General features: G+C 42.0%; 1 protein-coding gene across 1 annotated transcript in view; it reads right to left on the bottom strand.

Moving 5' to 3' along the window:
* LOC138962194 (androglobin-like) overlaps positions 1-15,038 on the bottom strand; it is a 248,118-nt gene that overhangs the window by 216,051 nt on the left and 17,029 nt on the right. The gene's annotated exons all lie outside the window — the stretch shown is intronic.

The following is a 15,038-nucleotide window of genomic DNA, read 5'->3' as shown; positions in this document are numbered from 1 at the left end:
CTCTGGCCACAGCCCAACAGTACATGGCTGGAGGGAGTGAGAGAGAGAGGGAGGCGGGGGGGGGGGGTGGGGGGTGGAGGGGTAGCTGGCTAAACTCTGTGAGGTGTCCGGTGTCACTGCATGTCAGCAGGAAGAGCATTGGAGAGAAATAGAGAGGTGTACTCTTCCACACAATTTCCAAGCATCAGTTGTCACGGCTTGGGGTAGGCATTAGTGAGGGAGAGTGTGAGCTGTGTTATGTACAGTGTATTTCCGACTGAAGAGTGAAGTCCCAATCCTGGGCCAGAGGGCGTAAGTGTGTCACAGAGGTAGTGCGGGCATTAATTCGCTCCCGCCTCCTTTACGGGTGCGAAGCTTATTTCGCGACGCGCCCGGCGCTCATGAAAAAACTGGCTATTATAGAGTGCAGGGCGCTCAAAATAGCTCTGGGACTCTCCCAACAAGCGAGTAAGAGTCGAGTCTACAGCGAGTGTGGGTGGCTGCCCCTTGTGGATGAGATAAAACTCCGTTCAGCTCAGTATGCTGTCAGAGCCCACGCGGTAGAGAACTCTGCCTGCGAGGTCCTGACTGACTTTTTTCCTCAGCACCAAAATTATGAGGCCAACACCAAACATAGCACTCAACTCTTGGCCAAAACGCTACCCTTATCCGACACAGTAAACCGCATTCTAGCCGATAGCGGGGTGAAGGTCAGTGAGCTGGCCAGGGTCCCCCCGCCCTCCTACCCGCCTTGGCTTGAGGAAACCCCTACTATCATATACGACAGTGAAGATAATACTACCAAAAAAGATAACCCCGTCTACCTAGCTACTGTTACAAAAGAAACCCTAAACTACAAATTCTCGGAGCATTTAAAAGTCTTTACTGACGGATCCAAATTTGCAGACGGCAGCGTTGGCTGCGCCTTTGTGATCCCAGATCTCAAAATCTCAAGGAAATATACTCTTAATAAAGACATCTCCATATTCTCAGCCGAGCTATTTGCCTTGCTCATGGCATGCACTTTTATAAATGACCTCCCAGTCACACCGCGTGCGGTAGTTTTCTGCTCTGACTCGCGCTCTTCATTACAAGCTCTGCATCGAAACACATCAAATCGGGCAGAGCTACAAAGAGAAATCCTCTTTATATGTCACCAGTTAATCTCATCCGGCACATCCGTATCATTTCTCTGGGTCCCCTCTCACGTAGGGGTCCGGGGAAATGAACTGGCGGATGTCGCTGCCAAAGAAGCGGCAGAATCTAGCCCAGCTAACACTAACATCGGTTACTGAGTAGCCGATTTCTACAGTAAAATCCGTAAACTCATTCGAAGTCAGTACGTAACATCTCTGTCCTATCAACCCATTGATATGAACGATCTACACCCCGATCTCCCAACAAACCTCCTCACTATCTTCAGACGCCTCCGTGCCGGCGGCTGCCGCTTCCATATCTTTAACAAGTCCTGCCATTGTGGAGAACCCTATTCATTTCAACACATTTTCGCTCCATGCGCTACAAATAGAATTACCTTTAAAACCTTATATGACCATATGCAGCTCCATGGTCTGAGTCCCCAGGATTATCTGCGCAGTAGCAGTTCTCTAGGCTGGTCACACAGCTTGCTGCTGTGCCGACTGGTCAGGGACTCGGACATGGGGCTGTGGGTATAACTAAGCCCAGATTATCACATCAGCGTGTTTCAGTTTGAGGTCGAGTGGCTCCCGCCATCCCTCCTGATTCCAGCGACTACCTTCTAGACAACATATCCTCACCCAAGGCCCACTAGTCGCCAAACTGTACATATTGTTTTTATTACCACGGCCTTCGTGGCTTACATCTTAATCCTTTTATTTGTAAAAAGTTTTGAGATTTATTGTTCGTGTTCCTCTTACTTGCTCATCTATTTGGTTTTATTGGTGATCCTGAAAGGTTCCACTTTTTAACTCGATTTGAAATAAAAAAAAAATAATATTACAAGCCCGTTATTCAAGATATAGAATACAGACTTATAATTCTTACCAAGAAACATCTTAACTACTTTTCATTTTAACAAATTCCACAGAGCATTATCAACTCAACCCCACCCCCTGCCCTCCTCTCCTTATTTTTTGTTTCTTTCTTTCCTCTTTTTGAAAGCGGACAAACACTCAAGTCCTTAATGGCTCAAAACCGTAGGACTTTTAATATTAATTTTTAACTGAAGAGTGAAAAGTCACTGCCATGCCACATGATCGGCATGCAGTCAATAAAGCCAGACAAGATGAAAATAAATTACATGATTATGACATGCAGCTCTATCTGCTGCTATTTATTCGAACTGGTTTTCAAGCTTATTCTTGCAAAGCATCTGCACACGCTCCTCTGTGCTGTGTTTGTGTGGCTGCTTTCGTATGTCAGTGCATGGTGAGTGTGTTCACTGCCTTGAGGATTTATTTTATCTCTTCTTTTCAACACTTTTCATACAAATCATTTTTACAGAACGTTTAAAGAAGTATTAGGAGTTTATTGTTTAGCAGCCACAAGAAGTGATTAGCATATAGGCCACGGTCAAAAGATCGTGTAGGTTACCTAGCCCAAAAGTTAGGCTAGGATAGCAACTGATCAAAAGATCAGACAAAGGCTTAACAGCCTAAGTACCAGTCTGATAACATAACATAACATAACAACATAGACTCAATCCTGTTGTTTGTGTGTCTCTGTGTGAGTGTATGGGGGAGGGGGTGGTGTGGTCACCCCTCCCGTGACCGGACACCTGCAATGTACGGACAGTTTTGCTGTGGCCCAAGGGTGTCCGTTCATGAGAGGGACTGCTGTACATTGGTGCTCAGTGATTTACAAGCATGTTTTCTGTTGCTATGTAAATTCTCCTGTCTTATGTAGAACACACACACTTTGTATTACATTTTTTTTTTTTTACAATAATCTCATTTGGTGCTGGGTACAAATATTTTAAAAGTTTTCAGGTTCATGTTATTCTCTAGTTTCACTTTTTGTTTTACGCTCGACACGTGTTTGAATCTGTATCTGTCTGCAACTGTGAGTAAGTACACCTGAATCCAACATACTAAAGAGAAATAGAGAGCTTCAGTATTTAGTCTGTACTTTAAAAAAATTGTTATTGCATGCATTTTTCTTCCGTTGTATTTTTTATGTCTTGAAAATAATAAAAATTGCTTTGAAAATGTATTGTGTACCGCAGTCAGAAGTAATTTATTACTTTTGGGAGTTTAGTAACGTGATATCAGTTTTCAATTGTTCGTTCACTTATATTGCTTTCAGATTTAACACACAAGAAACAGCAGCACGGTTTTCGTTGCGAAAAAGGGCATTGGCAGTGCTACGCGATCGAATTGTGTATTATGTACACGCGGTGTTCTTCTGGAAAAGACCGAAGCGACATGTGACGTCAGTCGTTCAGCCCGCGAGCGGTGGGAGGGGGGTTCACATGGTTTGTTTGTTTGTTTGTTTGTTTCAGACCCACACCCATATACACACATTTCACATGTAAACCATTTGTCCGCCCCCTGTCGATATTTATCGACTAAGTTCCTTGGGTCTTCAGTCTTTGGGTTATAGCTTTCAGTGGAGAAGATGCCAACATGAAATTGCATTATGCTCTACTATTTATTGTCCTTGTCTATCGAACACGAAGAAGTGAAGCTACAATCGCCCCAGGCCATACATACTCTTTGTTTCCTGAGCCTGGACCATTGAGACGGTTACCTCATAGATCTGTTCATTCTTCAGTTTGTCTGTGTCAAAAGTTATACCCCCATTCCACACAACCGTTCTTTGTCCCGTTCCCGTACCAACCAAGGAATCCTGCCACAACAATGGAACGCTGCGCAAACGGCCGTTTTTTTGGCATCTCAGTTTCAGCAGCGTCTGACCATAGTGGCAGCCGTCCTTGGTCGGTAAGGGAACGGGACCCAGAACGAATGTGTGGAATGCGGGTATGACAACTCAGTGTGTGAGAGCGCTACCGTTGCGTCACCGTTGTTTTAAGTTCCTTTAACGATCCAAGCGTTCCGTTACCGATGGGTTCATGTTCCATTAACGTTCATTCTGACCGGGAGGGGAACGGCTAAAAATTTGAACATGCAGCCCAAACTCAGCTGTCCCTACCGACCCTACCGTTCAAAGCAGTTCCGTTAACGATCAGTTACGTTCATTGCGGTTCTGTCCCGATCCCTCCCGTGCCCGCACCGTTCCTTGGTTGTGTGGAAAGGGGGTATAAGACTCAACCACTTGGTTTATGGTGGAGACAGCTGGAAGATCTCTGAATATAATTGAAGAGGAGTAGTCTTCCTTTTAGAAAATGTGTACTCTGCCTTGCAGATTACAAATTTGTGCTGTCGGGGCTGGGTAAAGGGAGTGTGGAGGGTAAGGGGGTGGGGGTGGGTAAGCGAGGGGTAAGAGAGACGAAAGAGAAAACTGGACAGGAAAAAATCACTGCCTGAAGTATTCAATAAAGCCACACACACAAAAAAGAAATTACCACATAATTATGCAGGTTTTCAATTCATATTTTTGCAAAGTATCTGCACAAGCATGTGTGCCTCTGTGAGTATGTTCGTGGCTGCTTTCATGGGGTGCTTGTATCCTCAGGAATTTGAGGATTTCTTTTATCTCGCTTTTTCTGACATCGTTGATTCAACGTCATTTTTACAGGACAGTTTTTTTCCTTTCAGTTATAAGTTGTAGTAGTTTGACCTTATTGTTTTAGGACAAGTAGAGCTCGTTCACCAGTAGCAAAGACTCACTCAGTCCGTCAGTGTGCCTGAGTACAGTGTGTGTGATGGGGGGGGGGGGGGGGGCTCTCCCGTGACCGGCCACCTGCAATGTACGGACAGGTTTGCACTGGCCCAAGGGTGTCCGTTCATGAGAGGGACTGCTGTAACAGCAAGACTAGTGTGAAACATAAGTAATCAATTTATCCACTTGACAATATTCACAACAGGGACCTATCACTCTTCTTTGCATGTTTTTATGCCTACGGATTTTCAAATACTCTGCAACACATGTAACCCAAATTCAACATGTGCCCGTACAATACCGCTTCTTTTATGAAAACATTGCTTCGGCGATGTTGATTTTAATCAACCAATTTTCTTGTACTACATGCAGTGAGGACATACGGGCCTACAAATTGGCTTGCGCGTCCACTGTACCAAACAAGAGAAAATATTACAGATATTGACAACTCCCCGTGCACCAGGAAACATAATGACAGAAACTAACGAGCAATATCCACAAATCGTTTTTGGCTCACGTAAGTGTAGCCTATGCGATCGTAACTTTGTCTGTCTGTGCGTGCGTGCGTATGTGCGTGCGTGCGTGTGTATGTCTGTGGTAGAAACTCTAACATTTGAAGACGTCACATTACATTGACGTCACATTATGACGTAAGAGGGTTAGACGTCACGCGAAGGAAGTACTGAAAGTCTCGGTCATTATTATTTTGAGCGGGCCGAGACTAGTTGGCAGTCGTGTCCCTGTAAGTAGGCTACATGCAGACAGACAGATCTAGATCTAGTGTCTCGCTTTCTTGCACAGTTTCACCTATGATCTTTCTGTGGGTGTGTGTGTGTGTGTGGTGTGTGTGTGTGTGTGTGTGTGTGTGTGTGTGTGTGTGTGTGTGTGTGTGTTACTGTTTGTCGATTTCTTACGTGAGCCTTGATGGCTTCGCCTCTTGTTAGTTGATATCGAGATACGGGGACTATAGTAAGTATACCAAACAAAATTCAGGTATGCCCGCGTTGAAACCGCATAGGCAAACTACCGCCCCTTCCGACAGGAATCGTCACGAGTGCATTGAAATTTTAAGTTTTAGTGATAGGTTTTGCGTGTGTGTGTGTGTGTGTGTGTTTGTGTGTGTGTGTGTGTGTGCACGCGCGCGTGTGAGTGCGTGAGCATGCATGTGTGTGTGTTTGTGTGTGTGTGTGTGTGAGAGAGTGTGTTTTTATGTGTGTGCGTGCGTGCGTGCGCGCGCGTGTGTGTGTGCGCGCGTGTGTGTGTGTGTGTGTGTGTGTGCGTGCGTGTGTGTGTATGAGTGTTCTCGTAGTCTCACGTGACCAAGCCATCCTTCAAGATTTTACCTATGTTCATCTCGTCAGTGCACGTTCCCGGACAGTAAACACGCAGTGAGACACACGCGCGCGCGCGCGCTCGCACTGGCCAGCACGCAGACACTAGCACCCACGCGCAGACACGCATGTATGCATGCTCGCACACAAAGAGGAACACATACACACACATAGGCAAGCACGCACGCACGCACGCGGCACGCACGCACGCGCGCTAGCAAGTATGCATGCTCTCACACAAAGAGGAACACACACACACATACACACACACACCAACACACACACACGCTCGCTCGCTCGCGCGCATACCGTAGGCAAGCAGGCATGCAGGCACGCAGGCGCGCAGGCACGCAGGCATGCACGCACGCACGCTTGCATGTACGCATGCTCTCACACAAAGAGGAACACACACACACACACACACACACACGTGCCGCAATTAGTGAAACACTCACCGAATTTTTCCTAGACCCAGACCCAGTCCAAGACTCAGGGTCAGACTCCTGCGAGACTCTTTTGTTGTGTTGGTATTCATGATGAACACTGGTAATTCTCAGTGTCACGTAGCTGGGATTTGTAGTTCACTCTCACTGTCCACTCCAGAGAATTATCGCGTTTGTCACGCGCTTATTATCGGAGACGTACGTCACTGACCAGTGAGACTATTGTGCGATTGTTTTATGGTGATGGAACTCACGATATACACAGTGTCACAAAAATGTATCATTGAACAGAGAATGACGCCTCTCTCACCACTGTCCACTTCAGAGAATGGTCGCGTTTCTGTTGGGTTTGTATCTCAAGCTTATTATCAGAAATGCCACTGTCCAGTGGCACACGTGCGTCGGTTGCTTCCAATAAATGCTATCACAAAACTGTCAATCACAATGTTTGTTCTGGCTCATTGAAATAAGACAATCCGGACATCGTATATTGAACTGTGCAGGGAAAACTCTCGCAGTGAATTGTAAAAATAGCAAAATATGTAGATCGGTCAACTTTCCAGCTAATTGTACAATGAGTGAAATGCCTGGGCACAGTTAAAACTGAACAAAAAGAAAATACCTAAAATCAAAAATGTACTTAAAGATAGAGAATCACAGAACAAACCCAGACACCCAGATTCTCCAGAAAAAAAGAAGATGCGTCACAAAATGAGCACTCTCTGAAGAAGCTAATGGTAGAACAATTAAACTATTACACAACAAATACACCAGGTGCAACGTACATATCGTCTTGGTCACAATGTCTGGTATCAGTGAGACTTGAGACACAGTTTCAGCAGGCTCTGCCGCGCTGGTCGAGATTGACAATCTTACACCGGAGAAGTTGAATTGTTGCCACTATTTACCTGAAAGCCAATTATAGATAGTTGCTGCCAGTCGTTCTTCTTCCAGTCGCACTCCAGCCTCCTCAACCCGCATGTGTGTTGATACCACTAAAAAACAAGTCGCGTAAGGCGAAAATACAACATTTAGTCAAGTAGCTGTCGAACTCACAGAATGAAACTGAACGCAATGCAACGCAGCAAGACCGTATACTCGTAGCATCGTCAGTCCACCGCTCATGGCAAAGGCAGTGAAATTGACAAGAAGAGCAGGGTAGTAGTTGCGCTGAGAAGGATAGCACGCTTTTCTGTACCTCTCTTCGTTTTAACTTTCTGAGCGTGTTTTCAATCCAAACATATCATATCTATATGTTTTTGGAATCAGGAACCGACAAGGAATAAGATGAAAGTGTTTTTAAATTGATTTCGAAAATTTAATTTTGATCATAATTTTTATTTTTTTAATTTTCAGAGCTTGTTTTTAATCCAAATATAACATATTTATATGTTTTTGGAATCAGAAAATGATGGAGAATAAGATGAACGTAAATTTGGATCGTTTTATAAACAAAATATTTTTTTGACAATTTTCAGATTTTTAATGACCAAAGTCATCAATTAATTTTTAAGCCACCAAGCTGAAATGCAATACCGAAGTCCGGGCTTCGTCGGAGATTACTTGACCAAAATTTCAACCAATTTGGTTGAAAAATGAGAGCGTGACAGTGCCGCCTCAACTTTCACGAAAAGCCGGATATGACGTCATCAAAGACATTTATCAAAAAAATGAAAAAAACATCTGAGTATATCATACCCAGGAACTCTCATGTCAAATTTCATAAAGATCGGTCCAGTAGTTTAGTCTGAATCGCTCTACACACACACACAGACAGACAGACAGACACACATACACCATACCCTCGTTTCGATTCCCCCTCGATGTTAAAATATTTAGTCAAAACTTGACTAAATATAAAAACGATGGAATTTCTGCTACCCCGAGTCAGTGAAGCACTGAAACGTAACTGTGCAGTTGTCAGACTCTTGTTTTCAGTAAGTTCAGGATTGGAAACAGAATGATTCGGTGATTGGTAGAAACCACATACACTGTGAAAGTATATATCTGTAGAGGAACTTTGATTCCAAGGCACAGATGCATAAGCCAAGATCTTTTCTGAATCAGTATGTGAATCATTTTAAACCTGTGCTTCGAGTGCACTGAGAAAAAGAGGGAAAAAAAAGAAAACAAGTCGCGTAAGGCGAAAATACAACATTTAGTCAAGTAGCTGTCGAACTCACAGAATGAAACTGAACGCAATGCAACGCAGCAAGACCGTATACTCGTAGCATCGTCAGTCCACCGCTCATGGCAAAGGCAGTGAAATTGACAAGAAGAGCAGGGTAGTAGTTGCGCTGAGAAGGATAGCACGCTTTTCTGTACCTCTCTTCGTTTGAACTTTCTGAGCGTGTTTTCAATCCAAACATATCATATCTATATGTTTTTGGAATCAGGAACCGACAAGGAATAAGATGAAAGTGTTTTTAAATTGATTTCGAAAATTTAATTTTGATCATAATTTTTATACTTTTAATTTTCAGAGCTTGTTTTTAATCCAAATATAACATATTTATATGTTTTTGGAATCAGAAAATGATGGAGAATAAGATGAACGTAAATTTGGATCGTTTTATGAAAAAAATATTTTTTTGACAATTTTCAGATTTTTAATGACCAAAGTCATAAATTAATTTTTAAGCCACCAAGCAAAAGTTCAACCAATTTGGTTGAAAAATGAGAGCGTGACAGTGCCGCCTCAACTTTCACGAAAAGCCGGATATGACGTCATCAAAGACATTTATCAAAAAAATGAAAAAAACATCTGAGGATATCATACCCAGGAACTCTCATGTCAAATTTCATAAAGATCGGTCCAGTAGTTTAGTCTGAATCGCTCTACACACACACACACACACAGACAGACACACATACACCACGACCCTCGTCTCGATTCCCCCCTCTATGTTAAAACATTTAGTCAAAACTTGACTAAATGTAAAAACAAGCTCAACGTCTGTGTATTTAAGATTGAAAAGACAAAGGGAGGTTTCCATAAAATTACACTGCATGTAATAACCTATCCACCAGAAGAAGTACGATTCAAAAACGGTCGAAGATTCGCTAACCGCTCATAAACACGAACAAGCACCGGTTCTACAAAGGACAGTATGAATATATTCCAAACAGAATGTTCAGCAACGGCTACTCAGACAGCATCAATAGTACCATGGTCCCAATATGGCCACAAGAACCTTACACGACCCGAACTCTGAAGAACAATTAGGAAATGAGAGACATCTAGGTTATACCAGCCACCGCGGCCTTCAGTGCTGTTAAGGCGATTTGTCAAGAAAAGCAAACTGGGCCAGTAGCCTACCTTCTAGACGCAAATCGATACGAGAGAGAATCTGGGCGAGGTGACTTTGTCAGTCATCTTCGGGTAAAAATGGAGAGAGAAAAAACTTCAAGCCGCACACACACAAAGAAAACCAAACCAGCGAAGATATCTGTGCCGATGATTCATCATTGCACGCACAAAAACTAAACAAAACCTTGTGAGAAACAACAAGTCGCGTAAGGCGAAAATACAATATTTAGTCAAGTAGCTGTCGAACTCACAGAATGAAACTGAACGCAATGCCATTTTTCAGCAAGACCGTATACTCGTAGCATCGTCAGTCCACCGCTCATGGCAAAGGCAGTGAAATTGACAAGAAGAGCGGGGTAGTAGTTGCGCTAAGAAGGATAGCACGCTTTTCTGTACCTCTCTTTGTTTGAACTTTCTGAGCGTGTTTTTAATCCAAACATATCATATCTATATGTTTTTGGAATCAGGAACCGACAAGGAATAAGATGAAAGTGTTTTTAAATTGATTTCGAAAATTTAATTTTGATAATAATTTTTATATATTTAATTTTCAGAGCTTGTTTTTAATCCGAATATAACATATTTATATGTTTTTGGAATCAGCAAATGATGGAGAATAAGATAAACGTAAATTTGAATCGTTTTATAAATTTTTATTTTTTTTTACAATTTTCAGATTTTTAATGACCAAAGTCATTAATTAATTTTTAAGCCACCAAGCTGAAATGCAATACCGAAGTCCGGGCTTCGTCGAAGATTACTTGACCAAAATTTCAACCAATTTGGTTGAAAAATGAGGGCGTGACAGTGCCGCCTCAACTTTCACGAAAAGCCGGATATGACGTCATCAAAGACATTTATCAAAAAAATGAAAAAAACGTTCGGGGATTTCATACCCAGGAACTCTCATGTCAAATTTCATAAAGATCGGTCCAGTAGTTTAGTCTGAATCGCTCTACACACACACACACACAGACAGACACACACACACACACACACACACACACACACACACACACACACACACACACACACGCACATACACCACGACCCTCGTTTCGATTCCCCCTCGATGTTAAAATATTTAGTCAAAACTTGACTAAATATAAAAATCAGTACCTTCTACGGATGCCAATCGACAGAAAGAACGTGCATTGGCGAGGTTACTTTGTCAATTACCTGTTGGTAAAAGCAACTCCAGACACAAAAATAAAACTAGAAAAAAACAATGAAGACATATGCGTCGATGGTTGATATGATAATGCATTATGATAAATTATGAAATAAAATTAATAAGAACCAAAAGCGAACACACCTGTTGCTATTGTGTTTTTTTTACATTTAGTCAAGTTTTGACTAAATGTTTTAACGTAGAGGGGGGAATCGAGACGAGGGTTGTGGTGTATGTGTGTGTGTGTGTGTCTGTGTGTGTGTGTAGAGCGATTCAGACCAAACTACTGGACCGATATTTATGAAATTTGACATAAGAGTTCCTGGGAATGATATCCCCGGATCTTTTTTTCTTTTTTTCGATGACGTCATATCCGGCTTTTTTTAAAAGTTGAGGCGGCACTGTCACACCCTCATTTTTCAATCAAATTGATTGAAATTTTGGCCCAGCAATCTTCGACGAAGGCCGGTGTTCGGTACTGCATTTCAGCTTGGTGGCTTAAAAATTAATTAATGACTTTGGTCATTAAAAATCTGAAAATTGTAAAAAAAAAAAATTGTTTTTAAAACGATCCAAATTTACGTTTATCTTATTCTTCATCATTTTCTGATTCCAAAAACATATAAATATGTTATATTTGGATTAAAAACAAGCTCTGAAAATTAAAAATATAAAAATTATTATTAAAATAAAATTTCCGAAATCGATTTAAAAACAATTTCATCTTATTCCTTGTGGGTTCCTGATTCCAAAAACATATAGATGTGATATGTTTGGATTAAAAACACGCTCAGAAAGTTAAAAAGAATAGAGATAAAGAAAAGCGTGCTATCCTTCTCAGCGCAACTACTACCCCGCTCTTCTTGTCAATTTCACTGCCATTGCATCGAGCGGTGGACTGACGATGCTACGAGTATACGCTCTTGCTGTAAACATGCAGTGAGTTCAGTTTCACTCTGTTAGTTCGACAGCTTGACTAAATGTTGTAATTTCGCCTTACGCGACTTGTTTTTATTATGCAATGAACAAGGATTGTGTTAAATAAATCACAAGGGAACTTAATTCTGTGCTGCAACATTTTGTCCTTAAAAGAAGCAATTATATACGAAACAAACGTAAAGGTCAAACAAGTAATTAAAGGCACAGTGCAGCTCACAGCCTTCGTTTTGCGTTTTTGGTGCAGCTGAGTGCATTTACAGTTCAAAAATCCTCCTATGGTAGTAAAACAAACCCAAAACTACCCAACGACGACATCTGTGAAGCTCGATCGACAGTTTCTTGTTCACGCGATCGAGTGCATAAATTAACCTAGTTATTACGTGGTGTTTGGTCGGAGTTCGATTCAACTGAGTGATTCCGGCCTCCATTTTGTTTTACACAAACTCATGATGATGTCTGACATAGTTTGCTAGTGACGTGTCTTTTTGTGCATGATGTGGTGATCTACCTGATCTAAATTTAGATCCAAAAATAGGTCAAGACCAGCCGGGTCCGAGTACGAAATTAATTCGTAAAAAAATCGCAGTTCTTGACTCTTTGGGTGCAAGTCAATGAAACTTGGTAGTTCTTCTAACAGATAGCTGCCTGAGGTATGACTAAAAGCCCCAGGGGCTCCGTGCACCTGGATTTGACAAGTTCAGTACCTTTAAGCACTCAGGAACCGTTTTTAGGAAAATTATTGAACTGCGTCAAATGTAATTGTCTGCAGCAGGACACGGGATTATTCTTAATAAATAAAGTGAATACAAAATAAGCAGTACCAGTATCGTGCCTGACAAGTGAACAAAAAGCAATAAAGCCAAATAAATAAGGCGGAATAATTATTTTTATTTTTTTTATTTTTTATTTTTCGGTACCCCAGACGACCCTACGTTCGCCTCCCGGTGTCACGATTTCATCTTTCGCCTGTGTACATATTTCCCCCTCGACATATACAGTCAAACACGCTTAAAGCCGAACTCGCCCGGGGAATGAAAAATCGTTTCGCTTATCCGAGTTTGTGCATATCCGAGTTCGGATGAGCCAAACCTTTCCCGAGAAATTAACCTGCAGTTCGGCTTAAGCGAGTTTTTTTCAGGATAAGGTGTAAAATCACTTGGAATGTTTCTCTCTCTCTCTCTCTCTCTCTCTCTCTCTCTCTCTCTCTCTCTCTCTCTCTCTCTCTCTCTCTCTCTCTCTCTCTGCGTGGTGTGTGTGTGTGTTGGTGTGTGTGTGTATGTATGTGTGTGTGTGTGTGTGTTCACGCGTGCGGCTCGTGCCCACGTATGTGCGTGCATGCGTGTGTGTGTGTGTGTGTGTGTGTTTGTGTGTGTGTGTGTGTGTGTGTGTGTGTGTGTGTGTGTGTGTGTGTTTGTGTGTGTGTGTTTTCGATAGGGTGTACAAAAGTCCCAATCAAAATAGCATTTATGATAAAGTACCATACAATTCCTCTTCTGGGAGGCCAACAGATTGGGTTATTGAGGCGCAGACTATGTCACACTACAAAAAACAATTATACTACCCGTTTCCCTGTGAATACGTCAGCATTGATATCATCACAATTTCGCCATAGGATTAGGTGTGTCGTTGGCAAAGAATTGAGAGAAAACAAAATTAACGGACTTTTACATGACGATCGTGAACTGACACTTGTTAGCGTCATGGTGCATTTTTAGGCCCGTAGTAAAGAAAAGTTCAAAGTATTCATAATAATAGAGTAGAAGGGTTAAGGCAACTTAAGCATGGTATAACTTGTTCTGTGTGTGGAATATCCTATCTTTAAAACAAGCATGTATACATAAACATATATAGAGCATGAGCCATGTGATTTAACTAAAGTTCACATGTCCAAGAAAAGTGTCCTGTGGCGTTTTCAGCACAAGCTGTAACTTTTCCCATCCAGCGGGAGAAAAGGAGAATACTGTACTAGATGGCTTGCTGCGTGATAAAACGTTTTACACGAGTTGTCTCTACATTTATTCAAGTTTTGACTAAAGGTTTTCAGACACGGTGTATGTGTTTGTGTGTGGTTGTGTGGGGTTGTGTGGGGTTGCATGAGTGCGTGCGTAAGTGGAGCGCGTGTGTGTGCGATTCCAAAAAAACTACCCAACCTATTTTAATGAAACTAATCATTTGAATTTGTGCAAATGATTACCTAGCATGTTTTCTTTTTCAAGTTTTTTCGATAAATAACTTAGATGACGTCATAACCAGCTTTTAAACAAATTGAGGCAGCACTGTGGCGACCACTTTTTCAAGTTACAACTCAAATTTACTGACTTTTAAAAAATTATTATTCTTTGGCTCAGTCCAAACTATGGTAAATCGGTCCTATGTTCGCATGCTTTGCGGAGACCTACGCGACCCTTCCCGTTCTTCGGGTTGCAGCTAGCCTCCCTTGTCTCGGGTGATGACTCCCCAATAAACATGCCAGAACTGGGCCACTGCTGGCGTTTTGATGGCAATGCCAGTTGCCAGAACTACTGCCATCAAAGGCCCACCTATGGCCCAATGCTGGCATATTACCCGTATGCACATTGGCAAATTGATGGGCCATCACTGGCAAGCCAGCACTTTGCCAGCAAAAACCCATCATTTATTTGCTGGCTTTTTGATGGCTTGCCATCATTTTTCCAGCAATTTGCCAGCAATTTGCCAGCAAAAACCCATCATTTTGCCAGCATTTCGCCAGCATTTTGCCAGCATTTTGCAGGTTTTTAGTTCCATATAAAAAAAAAACTTTTTTCCATATGAGACTGTGCCAAAAGGTCAGGTGTCATGTCTACTGTCCCGAATGACACACGATTGCTGACATTTCACCATTGCCAACAGAATAAACAAATAAGAAATAGGTAGAAAATGAATGTGAAAACTGACTTTAATTGTTGATCAGTATTTTCTATACCACTAACAAATAATCTACTTGCACATAGCTGTTTGGCAAATGTATGTTGCATGGGACACACTGACATGAAAGTGGAAGATGTTTTTCCCTCTAGAGAAACTACATATCAAGTTACACTTTTTGTGCTCTTCCATTCCAGTTGGCAATCAATTGTTAACGC

Source organism: Littorina saxatilis, linkage group LG3 (genome assembly GCF_037325665.1).
Source record: "Littorina saxatilis isolate snail1 linkage group LG3, US_GU_Lsax_2.0, whole genome shotgun sequence".
In the NCBI taxonomy this organism is placed as follows: Eukaryota; Metazoa; Mollusca; class Gastropoda; order Littorinimorpha; family Littorinidae; genus Littorina; species Littorina saxatilis.
The sequence above is the reverse complement of the archived record's forward strand: the minus strand, read 5'-3'. Positions and strand labels throughout refer to the sequence as shown.